Source organism: Halichoerus grypus, chromosome 3 (genome assembly GCF_964656455.1).
Source record: "Halichoerus grypus chromosome 3, mHalGry1.hap1.1, whole genome shotgun sequence".
NCBI classification, from domain to species: domain Eukaryota; kingdom Metazoa; phylum Chordata; class Mammalia; order Carnivora; family Phocidae; genus Halichoerus; species Halichoerus grypus.
Window position 1 is genome coordinate 191,745,185 of NC_135714.1, and position 13,228 is coordinate 191,758,412.

Sequence of the window (13,228 nt, forward strand, 5' to 3'; positions counted from 1 at the left end):
AATGGAGTTGTAAATGGCAGACAAAACCAACCACAGTCATAAATGGCAGACAAAAACCAATCACACAAGGAAGTTCAAAGTATCAAAAGCAACTAATAACTTACCGTAATCATATTGAACTGATCATTGGTGAGAACTAATGTTCATGTAATTGATCTCCATTCTATAATGCAAAATTTGAATCAACAGGGAAAATTAAAAAGAAAGGCCAGAGTTGGAAAGGCTGGGTAACTGTTTTTGACCACACTTCTTGATTTCCACCTAAGAGGAAGCTTAATCTGTTTCATGAGATGGTTTATAATAAGAATATGGGAACTGGTCCTTAAAAAGTAAGAAGTAAAAGTGGAAGAAAGGCGGGGCAAGGAAAAGTTTCCTACAATAAAGATATGGAGCTAAAATACATAAACCTAACAAAGTTCAGAAAGCTCCAATACAGAGTTTACAGCTTATATAAAATATTAGTCTTATTCTTTACTTTATCTAGAAATAAGCCAATATAAGAGTTGAATATACACTTTAACATCATCAAAAGAAATGGTAACATTTCTTTTTCTTTAAATTACCTGTATGTGTTGTTTGTTCAAATTGCTACTTGGTTTTCATATTTTTATAATTGATTTACTGTAAGAGTTTTTTGGGATATTACAGAAATTAGCTTTCATCTAAGTGTATTGCAATTTTTTTGCCTGATATGTTGTTTAATTTTTCAAACTGATTGTTTTAACTACACAAAAGTTCCTCAAGGGTGTGATATCAGCAAAACGCCAAACTAGAAAGTTTCAATCCCTTATTCCATGAAAACATCAAAAAACAAGAAACTGGCTGAATTAACCTTACAGTAGCTGTGAAAAACAGCCAAAGAGCTACAGTAACCAAGTGAATTCCTAGGCAAGAAAAATTTACTTTAAAATTGATAGGAAAATTAATGGAAATTTTACTCACCATTTCCCCACTCCCTCCTGGCTCAGCAGTCTTCATCTAGAAGATGCAGCAGCCAAATTCCCAGTTGCAGATTAAACTTACTGGCAATGTTCTACCCTTTCTGGGGGCTTCCTAAAGGACTAGTTGTCTCATCTAACTTGAATCTCAGTCTAGGGGAAAAGCAGTAGTCACTGTTTGTGAAAGCTTCAGGAAGATTACATATACAGAGGCACCTGAGGCAAAAGATGACAGGTGGGGACATACAATAGACCATCTAGGTCCCTGGTGAAAAGCTGGAATGAACTCTTTGGGATATTAAGACATTCAAAAATAGCCATGTATATGGAGGAATTGAGAGAGCCACACACAAGCCCAGGCAAGAGGCATTCTCAGAAAAGACCTTAAGCTTTTATCTCAGGCTTATCCCTGACCCAATTAGTGAAGCACTGCCCAATTGGTGAGGCACTGCTCCAGTACAGAGCTCGTTTGTAAGGACTGGGAGAGGTTGCTATTTTTTCAAATGCCCAATTTTCTAATAAAAATCATAAGGCATACAAAGAAACAAGAAAACACAGCCCATTCAAAGGAACAATATAAAGCTCCAGACATTCTCCTTGAGAAAGCACAGGCATTGGATTTACTAGAGAAAGACTTTAAACCAGCTTTTTAAAATATGTTCAAAGAGCTTGGTGCCAACACTGGCTGCCTAACTTGGTTACACCAAGCCCCAACCCCCGGTGCTCTGGTGGAACTGCCCTTCTCAGTCAAGCTTGTCTCATTCCCAGTGTGGCAGTCCCCTCCCCCGGAAGATTAGCACAAACCCCTACCCACACCACCTCTCCCACCAGAGAGTTCTGCAGGGCCCCAGTTCTGGTGGAGTTAGTGTCAGGTCTCATTTCACAAGCAGACCAGAGTACACCTAGTTAAAACTTTCCACATTTAGGCCAAGGAGCAAACACTGCCCCCTGTGGGCAAAGAGAGCCTCTGCAGACAATTGCTCTGAAGGATAGAGCAGCCAGAACACAACAGCAGAGTTCACACACACACTGGAGACACTCCCTGAAGTGCTAGACCCTGGGCACTATATGACTGTTCTTTATAAGGCCATTACTTTCAGGAGCAGGAGACATAACTAGCTTTTCTAACACAGAGAATAAGGCAGACTTGGACAAAATGCCAAAATGGAGAAATTTATACCAAATGAAAGAACAAAATAAGGCCACAGCCAGAGATCTAAGTGAGACAGATAGAAGTAACATGACTGATGGAGAAGTTAAAGCAACAATAGTGGGCGACTGGGTGGCTCAGTAGGTTAAGCATCTGCCTTCAGCTCAGGTCATGATCCCGGCATCCTGGGGATCAAGTCCCACACTGGGCTTCCTGCTCAGTGGAGAGTCTGCTTCTCCCTCTCCCTCTGCTGCTCTCTCTCTCTCTCTGTCAAATAAATAAATAAAATCTTAAAAAAAAATAAAGCAACAATCGTAAAGATAGACACCAGGCTTGAGAAAAGAATAGAAGACATCTTTTACCACAGAGATAAAAGAGTTAAAAAAGAATCAGTCATAAATGAAGAATGCAATAGATGAGATTGGAAACAGGCCAATACAATGAACAGCAGGCTGGAAGAAGCAGAGGAATGAATTAGTGATATAGAGGACAAAATAATGGAAAATAATGAAGGTGAACAAAAGAGAGAAAGAATAAGGGACACAAAAATAGACTTAGGGAACTCAATGACTCCATCAAATGTAATAATAATTGTATTATAGGAGTGTCAGAAGAGAAAGAGAGGAAAGGGGGCAGAAAATTTATTTCACAAAATAATAGCAGAACACTTCCCTACTCTTGGGAAGGACACACATATCCAGAGAGCTCCCATCAAAATCAACAAAAGCAGGCCGACAATAAGACATATTGTAATTAAACTTGCAAAATATAATAATAAAGAAAAAAATCTTAAAAATAATGACACAAAAGAAGACAGTAACATACAAGGGAAAAAACCAAAAGGCTAGCTGGAGATTTCCTAATAGAAACATGGCAAGCCAGAAGGGAGTAGCATGATATAGTCAAAGTGCTGACTGGGAAAAACCTGCAGCCAAGAACAGTCTATCCAGCAAGGCTCTCATTCAGAACAGAAGGAAAGGTAAAGAGTTTCCCAGAGAAATAAAAACTAAAGGAGTTCATGACCACTAAACCAGCCATGTAAGAAATATTAAATATTAAAGGGAACTTGTTGAATGCTAAGGAGAGACCAAAAGTGACAAAAACAAAGAATCAGAGAAAAGCTCCAGAAACAACTACAAAACAAGTAATACAATGGCAATAAATAATCTATCAGTAATTACTTTGAGTGTAAATGGATTAAATGCTCCAATCAAAAGACACGGCATGTCAGAATGGATAAAAAAAAAAAAAAGACCTATCTATATGATGCCTTCAAGAGACTCATTTTAGGCCTAAAGACACCTGAAGATGGAAAGTGAGGGGGCAGAAAAACATTTGTCATACAAATGGATGCCCAAAGAAAGCTGGAGTAGCAATATTTATATCAGATGAACTATACTTTAAAACAAAGATTGCAAAAAAAGACAAAGAAAGACATTATATAATCATAAAGAGGACAATCCAATAAGAACATATAACAATTGTAAATATTTATGCATCCAACTTGGGAGCACCTAAATTTATAAAACAATTAATAACAAACATAAAGGAACTAATCGATAATAATAGAATAATAGTAGGTGACTTTAACACCCTACCTACATCAATGGACAGATCATCCAAACAGGAAATCAACAAGAAAACAATGGCTTTGAATGACACACTGAACTAGATGGACTTAACAGATACATTCAGAATGTTCCATCCTAAAACAGCAGAATACACATTCTTTTCAAGTGCACATGGAACATTCTCCAGAATAGATCACATATTAGGTCACAAAACAGGCCTCAACAATTACAAAAAGATTGAAGTCATACCATGCATCTTTTCTGACTACAATACTTTGAAGCTAGAAGTCAGCCACAAGAAAAATATTGGAAAGAGCACAAATGGAGACTAAACAACATGATAGTAAACAATGAATGGGTCAACCAGGAAATCAAAGAAGAAATGTAAAAATACATGGAAACAAAAGAAAATGAAAACAGATCAGACCAAAACCTTTGGGATGAAACAAAAGTGGTCCTTAGAGGGAAGTATATAGCAATACAGGCTTACCTCAAGAAGCAAGAAAAATCTCAAATAAACAACCTAACCATATACCTAAAGGAGCTAGAAAAAGAACAACAAATGAAGCCCAAAGCCAGCAGAAGGAATGAAATAATAAAGAAGAGAGCAGAAATAAATGATATAGAAGCTAAAAACAAACAAACAAATAATAGATCAGATCAATGAAATCAGGAGCTGCTTCTTTGGAAAACAAACAAACAAAAACTTAACAAAATGATAAACCTCTAGCCAGACTCATCAAAAAGAAAAGAGAAAGGACCCAAATAAATAAAATCACAAATGAGAGAGAAGCAACAACCAACACCACAGAAATGCAAACATTTATAAGAGATTATGAAAAACTATATGCCAACAAATTGGACAACCTAGAAGAAATGGATAAATTCCTAGAAACATATAAACTACCAAAACTGAACCAGGAAGAAATAGAAAACTTGAACAGACCAATAACCAGCAAAGAAATTGAATAAGTAATCAAAAAACTCCCCAAAAAACAAAAGTCCAGGACCTGATGGCTTCACAGGTGAATTCTACCAAACATTTAAAGAAGTTAAATTAGAGTTAATATTTATTCTTCTCAAACTGTTCCAAAAAATAGAAAAGGAAGGAAAACTTCCAAATTCATTCTATGAGGCCAGCATTACTCTGATATCAAAACCAGATAAAGCCTCCATTAAAAAAAGAGAACTACAGGCCAATATCCCTGATGAACATGGATGAAAAAATTCTCAATAAAATACTAGTGAACCAAATCCAACAATATATTAAAAAAATCATTCACCACAATCAAGTGGAATTTCTTCCTAGTTTGCAAGTGTGGCTCAATATTTGCAAATCAATCAATGTGGTACACCACATTAATAAAAGAAAGGATAAGAACCATACAATAATTTCAATAGAAAAATAGAAAGTACAACAGCCATCCATGATAAAAACCCTCGACAAAGTAGGTTTAGAGGGAATATATCTCAACATTATAAAGTCCATATATGAAAGTCCCATGGTTGATATTATCCTCAATGGGGAAAAACTGAAAGCATTTCTTCTATGGTCAGGAACAAGATAGGGATGTCCACTCTCACCACTTTTATTCAACATAGTACTGGAAGTCCTAGCCACAGCAATTAGACAACAAAAAGAAATAAAATGCATCCAGATGGGCAAGGAAGAAATGAACCTCACTTTTTGCAGATGACATGATACTATACATAGAAAACCTGAACAAATCCACCAAAAAACCTGCTAGAATTGATAAACAAATTCAGCAAAGTTGCAGGATACAAAATCAATGTACAGAAATCTGTTACATTTCTAGGGGCACCTGGGTGGCACAGTCAGTTAAGCGTCCAACTCTTGGTTTTGGCTCAGGTTGTGATCTTGGGTTTCTGGGATCGAGCCCCGCACTGGGCTCTGCACTCAGCATAGAGTCTGCTTGGATGCTCTCTTCCTCTTCCTCTGTCCCTTCCCCTCCTCTTTCTCTCAAATAAATAAATAAACTTAAAAAAAAAAAAAGAAATCTGTTACATTTCTATATATCAACAATGAAGCAGCAGAAAGAGAAATCAAGGAATCGATCCCATTTACAATTGCACCAAAAACCCTAAGATACCTAGGAATAAACCTAACCAAAGAGGTAAAAGACATGTACTTTGAAAACTATAAAACTCTGATGAAAGAAATTGAAGAGAAAACAAATAAATGGAAAGGCATTCCATGCTCATGGATTGGAAGAACAAATATTGTTAAAATGTCTATACTACCCAAAGCAATCTACACATTTAATGCAATCTCTATCAAAATACCAACAGCATTTTTCACAGGGCTAGAACAAACAACTCTAAAATTTGCATGGAACTACAAAAGACCCCAAATAACTAAAGAAACCTCGAAAAAGAGAAACAAAGCCGGAGGCATCACATTTCTGCACTTCAAGCTATATTACAAAGCTGTAGTCATCAAAACAGTATAGTACTGGACCAAAATCTGACACATAGATCAAGAGAACAGAATAAAAAACCCAGAAATGAACCCACAACTGTATGATCAATTAACCTTCAACAAAGCAGGAAAGAATATCCAATGGGAAAAAGACAGTCTCTTCAACAAATGGTGTTGGGAAAACTAGACAGAACATGCAAAAGAATGAAATTGGACCACTTTCTTACACCATACACAAAAATAAATTCAAAATGGATTAAGACCTAAATGTGAGACCTGAAACTATAAAAATCCTAGCAAAAGACACAGGCAGTAACCTCTTTGATATCAGCCTTAGGAACTTCTTTCTAGACAGGTCTGCAGAGGCAAGGGAAACAAAAACAAAAGTAAAGTATAAAAAGTAAATTACATAAACTATATAATGCTCCTGCACAGCCAAGGAAACAATCAACAAAACTAAAAGGCAAACCTACAGAATGGGCCAAGATATTTGCAAATGACATATCTGATAAAGGGTTAGTATCCAAAATATACAAAGAACTTATAAAACTCAACACTCCAAAAATGAATAATCAAATTAAAAAATGGGCAGAAGACATGAACAGACATTTTTCCAAAGAAGACATACAGATGGCCAACAGACACATGAATAGTGGGTCAACATCACTGATCATCAGGGAAATACAAATCAAAACTATAATGAGATATCACCTCACACCTATCAGAATGGCTAAAATCAACAACACTAGAAACAACAGGTGCTGGTAAGGATGTGGAGAAAGGGGAACCTTCTTGCACTATTGGTTGGAACGCAAACTGGTATAGCCACTCTGGAAAACAGTATGGATGTTCCTCAAAAAGTTAAAAATAGAACTACCTTATGATCCAACAATTGCACTACTAGGCATTTATCAAAAGAATACAAAAATACTAATTCAAAGGGATACATGTACCCCAATGTTTATAGCAGTATTATCTACAATAGCCAAACTATGAAAACAGCCCAGGCGTCCATTGACTGATGAATGGATAAAGAAGAGGTGGTATATATATGATGAAATATTACTCAGGCATGAAAAAAGAATGAAATCTCACCATTTCCAAAGGCATAGATGGAGCTAGAGTGTATTATGCTAAATGAAATAAGTCAGTCAGAGAAAGGCAAATACCGTATGATTTCACTCATATGTGGAATTTAAGAAACAAAACAAATGAGCAAAGGGAGAAAAAAGAGAGAGGGAGGCAAAGCAAGAAACAGACTCTTAACTATAGAGAACAAACTGATGTTTATCAGAGGGGGTAGGGGCTGGCTGAAATAGGTGATGGGAATTAAGCAGTGCACTTGCTGTGATGAGCACTGGGTGTTGTACGGAAGTAGTGAATCACTATATTGTACACCTGAAACTAATATTACACTGTGTGTTAACTAACTGGGATTTAAATTGAAACCTTAATAAATAAATAAGTCTGGATTTACCAGGAGAGAGAGAGGGGGAGACAGAGCTAACAAAAAAGACAAAGAAATAATAGAAATCAGGGAAATAAAAAAATAAACAACTTGAGATTATCAACAGAGAGAGAAATTATAAAAAGGAACCAAACAGAAATTCTGAAACTGAAAAATATAACTTCATGGAAACATTCACTAGCAGGATTCAATAGCAGATTTGAGCAGGCAGAAGAAAGAATCAATTATTTTTTTAAAAAATAAGACAATTGAAATTATTGAGTCTAAAAAATAAAAATAAAAAATAATGAGGAAAAGTGAACAGAGCCTAAGGGATTTCTGGGATACTATAAAATAGAGCAATATACATTATGGGAGATCTAGAAAGAGAAGAAAGAGAGATAGGGGCAGAAATACTTCAATAATGGCCAAAATTTCCTCAAATTTGATGAAATATATGAATCTACAAATCTAAGAAACTTAACGAATACCAAATATGATAAGCCCTAAAAATCACACATGGAGACACATTATAATCAAACTGTGGAAAGACAAAGAGAAATCACGAAAGCAGCAAGAGAGAAATGACTTGTCACTTATAAATGATCCTCAATAAAATTATCAGTGAATTTCTCAGCAATAACCTAGAGGGCAGAAGGCAGCGAGATTGATATAGTTAAAATGCTGAAAAAATAAACAGTAAAGTGAGAATCCTATGTTGGCCAAAACTATCCTTCAAAAATGAAGGAGATAGTAAAACATTCCAGATAAGCAATAGCTAAGGGAGTTAATTACCCCTAGGCTTAGCCTATAAGAAATGCTAAAGGGAATTCTTCAGGTTGAAATAAAAGGACACTAGACAGTAATTCAAATATATATAAAGATATAGATTTCCAAAGTTAAATACATGGTTAATATAAAAACTAATATTATTGTAATTTTGCTTTGTAACTTCACTTTTATTTTTTAGAGAATTTAAAAGACAAAAGCATAAAGTAATTATAAATCCATGTTAGTGAGTATATAAAATATAATGACATATCTGTGTCTATAACTTAAGGTGGTCGAGAGTATAGTTTTTGTATGCAATTAAAGTTAAATTAGTATCAATTCAAATGAAATTATTATAACTTTAAAATTGTACAAGTAATACCCATGGAAATCATAAAAAATATAACTATAAAATATACAGAAAATAAAATGAGAAGGGAATCAAAACTATGTTATTATAAAAATCAACTAAACACAAAAGAATGCAGTAATGGAGGAAACGAGGGACAAAACAGCTATAAGGCATACAGAAAACAAATAACAAAATGGCAAAAGTAAGTCCTTTCTTACCAGTAGTTTTTGTTAAATGTGTATACATTCAATTCCCCACTCAAAAGGCATAGATTAGCAGAATGGATTTAAAAAGCATAATTTAATGATTTGCTAGCTACAAGAAATTCACTTTAAATCTAAAGACACAAATAATATGAAAGTGAAAGAATGGACAAAGATATCCCATATAGAATAATAATCAGAAGAGAGCTGAGTTGTCTTTACTAATATCAGACAAAACTGACTTTAAATCAAAAACTGTTATGAGACAAAGAACCTTATATATTGATAAAAGTGTCCACCCACCAAGAACATATGAAGAATTATAAATATATAGCCACCAAACATAAGAGCTTCAAAATATATGAAGCAAACATTGACAGAATTGAAGGGACAGATAGATAGTATACAATAATAGTTGGAGACTTCAATACTCACTTTCAATAACAGATAAGGCAACCAGATAGAAGATCAATAAGGAAATAGAGAACTTGAACAACACTATGAACCAACTGGATCTAGCAGGCATATAGAGAACACTCCACCCAACAAAAGCAGAATACATTTTTTTCAAGTGCACATGGAACACTTTCCAGGATAGACCATATGTTAGGTCACAAGATAGATCTTAATAAACTAAAAGAGACTGAAATCATACAAAATATCATTTCTGATCACAACTGAATGAAACTAGAAATCAATAACAAAAGGGAAACTGGGAATTTCACCCATATATAGAAATTAAACAACACACTCTTAATGCAATCATTTGGTCAGATAAGAAATTACAAGGGAAATTAGAAAATATCTTGAGACAAATGAAAATGAAAACACAACATATCAAAACATATGGGATGTAGCAAAAACAGTGCTATGCAAATGGTAAGTGGTCAACACTTAGAGTAAGGAAGAAGAAAGTTCTCAAATCAAAGTCTAACTTTACACCTTAAGGAACCAGAAAAAGAAGAGAAAATTAAACCCAAAGCTAGAAAAAGGAAGGAAATAATAAAGATTAGAGTGGAGATAAATAAAATAGAGAATAAGAAAACAATAGAGAAAAATCAATGAAATCAACAGTTGGGTCTTTGAAAAGATCAACAAAATTGGCAAACCTTTAGCTACACTGATTAAGAAAAAAATCACTCAAATTATTAAAATCAGAAATGAAAGTGGGGACATTACCACCACTTTCACAAAAATGAAACAAATTATAAGAGACTATTACGAATTATTGCTCACCAACCAATTGGATAACATGATGAAATGGCCAAATTCCTAGAAATGACACAACTATCAAGACTGAATCATAAAGAAATAGAAATAAATAGACCTATAACTGGTAATAGTGATTGAATCAGTAATCAGAAACCTCCCAACAAAATAAAAAGCCCTGGACCAGATGGCATCACTAGTGAATTCTGCCAAATCTTAAAGAATTAACACCAATCCTAATCAAGCTCTTCCAAAAAAATTAAAGAGGAGGGAGCACTTCCAACTCATTTACTGAGGCCAGCATTACTCTGATACCAAAGCCAGACAAAGACACTATAAGAAAAGAAAACTACGGGCCAATATCCCTCATGAATATTGATGCAAAAATCTTCAGTAAATTATATACCATGACCTAGTAGGATTTATTCTTGGAATTCGAGAATGGCTCAACATACAAAAATTAAACAATGTAATACACCACATTAACAGACTGAAGGAGAAGACCATAGGATCATCTCAACTGATGCAGAAAAAAGCATTTAACAAAACTAAACACGTTTTCATGATAAAACACTCAGCTGTTTTGTAAGATTTAAGGGTTCTTTTGAGGAGTGCCTGGGGGGCACAGTCAGTTAAGCATCCAACTCTTGGTTGTAACCAACTCTCAGGTCATGATCTCAGGGTTGCAAGATCAAGCCCCACATTGGGCTCTGCGCTCAGCACAGTCTGATTATAACTCTCCATCTCCCTCTGCCCCTCTCCCTCCCTCTTTTTCTTTCTAAAATAAATAGGTAAAGCTTAAAAAAAAAGATTCTTTTGATGATAGGAGACAACACAATGACACTCAGATGAAAGCTAAACTCTGTTACTTAGAGCTCCAAATGAGAGAAGGCTTCCAGACCTTGCCACACAAAGGATTACCTCAACACAGCAAGCATACTGGATCTGTAGTTGGCAGCTTATGTGTGGCAAGCTGAGTGTGGTTAGCTAGGTTTTGCAGGTTCCCTATGGACTGACTAATTTGAGTAATTTCAGTGGGCTCTAGCATATAGGGGCTTTCTCTAGTGGTCTGAAACCTGCTCCCAGGACAATTAGTATGGGTGTATAGTGGCCTAGAGTGTGAGGACCTGATAAGGGGAGTGAGTTGTAATTAGCTCTTCAAGAAGGAGAGCTGAGCAACCCCTAGCCAGGACCTCAAACCTGGGTCAAGACAGCATTGTTTAAAAACTATATTACAATTGATCCCTTAATATCTTGACCTCAGTTTTGAGCTAGTATTTTTTGGCGTGGTGGTGGGGGTGGTGGTGGGGGGGGGGCGGTATTTGAGTGTCCTAAATAATAAAAGAGACTTCCAGAGATTGAGCATAGTTGCCCTAAACAGCACAGAAAACAATTTATCATAAGAGCAGAAAAGAAAAAAAGGAGAAGTATGAGTCTTTGTAGGCCCTCCCATAACCAAGTTCCTCATTTAGGTGGTATTAACCAGATCTGAACTTGCTGGGCTTCTAACAATATTTTGGTGGAGCTGTAAAGTGTGTTAAAAGCATGAATTATATTTTTTCGTGACAACAGTATCTTGGCATATTTCTTGGGTCAAGCTGGCAGGTCAAGCAGTTATGTTGTTGGAGGGTGTAAATTAACTGTTTAGTAAGAAATATGTATGTAAAGGTTAATAGTATTTGTTTATAACCGGTGAGAAGGGGTGGTTGTGGGGGACATGGTCAGAGTACACAGTGGGAGATTGTGATGGAAAACTGGAGTAGGGGAGTAAAAGAAGGCACTGGGAAGTGGGAGGTTCTCTCCCCAGGGGGTTGAGGGCCGGAATAATAATTGTCATTAATTTTTAGAATGGCACACATAATAGCAACCTCTCTATGATTCCCCGTTAGGCATGGGAGTGTAGGGGTTTCGGCCAAGAGCAAGGTATATGCTAGAATCATGGACTAAGCAGACAGTGAGCTCAGGAAGTATAGTACAATCTCTAATACCAAAGAAAGAAAAGCAATAAACGTCCCATGTCCAGTTCGTCAGTGCCTTAGGAGAGGCCGCCTGTGGGCATTACTGGGGCAGCGGTCTGAGAGTCAGGGATGAAGTTATCTCTGATGAAAAGAGCAATGTCATCTTCAGCAACAAGTCCTGGGCCAGGGTGATGTTGTCTGTGATGTGGGACTAGGACATCTTTCCCATGGGATATCCACTGGGGCTGATGTGGGTCATGTTTTTGCGGCCATATGGCCCAAATTGTAAGGCTTAGCCCTTGCAGACATTGAGGGCAATGTGGGGCCTGGGAGCTTGTAAATATCTTTTAAGTCAAGGGGCTTTCTGGTTGCAGAGCTAGCAAAAGTGGTGCCAGCATCCATGATAGTGTTGTAATTGGACCAAAGCTCTGGAACCCGACTAGCACAACTAATGGTCTACCTAAGGGTGGCAAAACCTAAAAGCTCCCAGCAATCCAAGCATTTGCCCAGATGGATGATGAGAGGGGTTTTATTGCAAATAGGATGCATGTGGTTAATAGGGTGTAGGATTATTAGTCATCTGAAGTATCTGTGGCTGGGATTGAAACCAGCATTAGTCTGTCAGCAGGTAAACCAATGACTATAGGCCCTTTGGCTCAGTTGTTATTTCGGTTGGTGGCGGGCAATCAATAAGGTCTTTGAGCTGCAGGGATTGCATTAGCCAAACTGGATGGCATGTGGACATGAGGAGTTATCTAGTTTTATCATTAAGGGATATGATGTTGATTCCATTATTATCCCTGAATGTGATTTTTATTTACTAAGTGGAACTTTTGATCTCCCTTCTTGGTAGTCCATACTATTCTGTAAATGGACCTGGAAAACTAATTTTAATTTTTTGGAAAGGATCAGAGAGAGAGACAGATTAATGATCTCCCCTTGTGGCCTGAACATAGGAGAAGATTTTAGGTGGTGGAGGTTTAGGCTCAGATGGGCCCTATATCACAGCGGCAGGTATCTGGCCCATGGGATAATCTGGTCTAATGCATCCCAGAAGAATATTTACCATTGATCTGGCTCCAGCCCATATAGGATGGGAAGGATAGAAAATGGATAAAGATAGGGGAGACACTATTAAAGGGCCTCATATATAAGTCTTTGTATGCATGGAGGAGAGACACATCCCCCT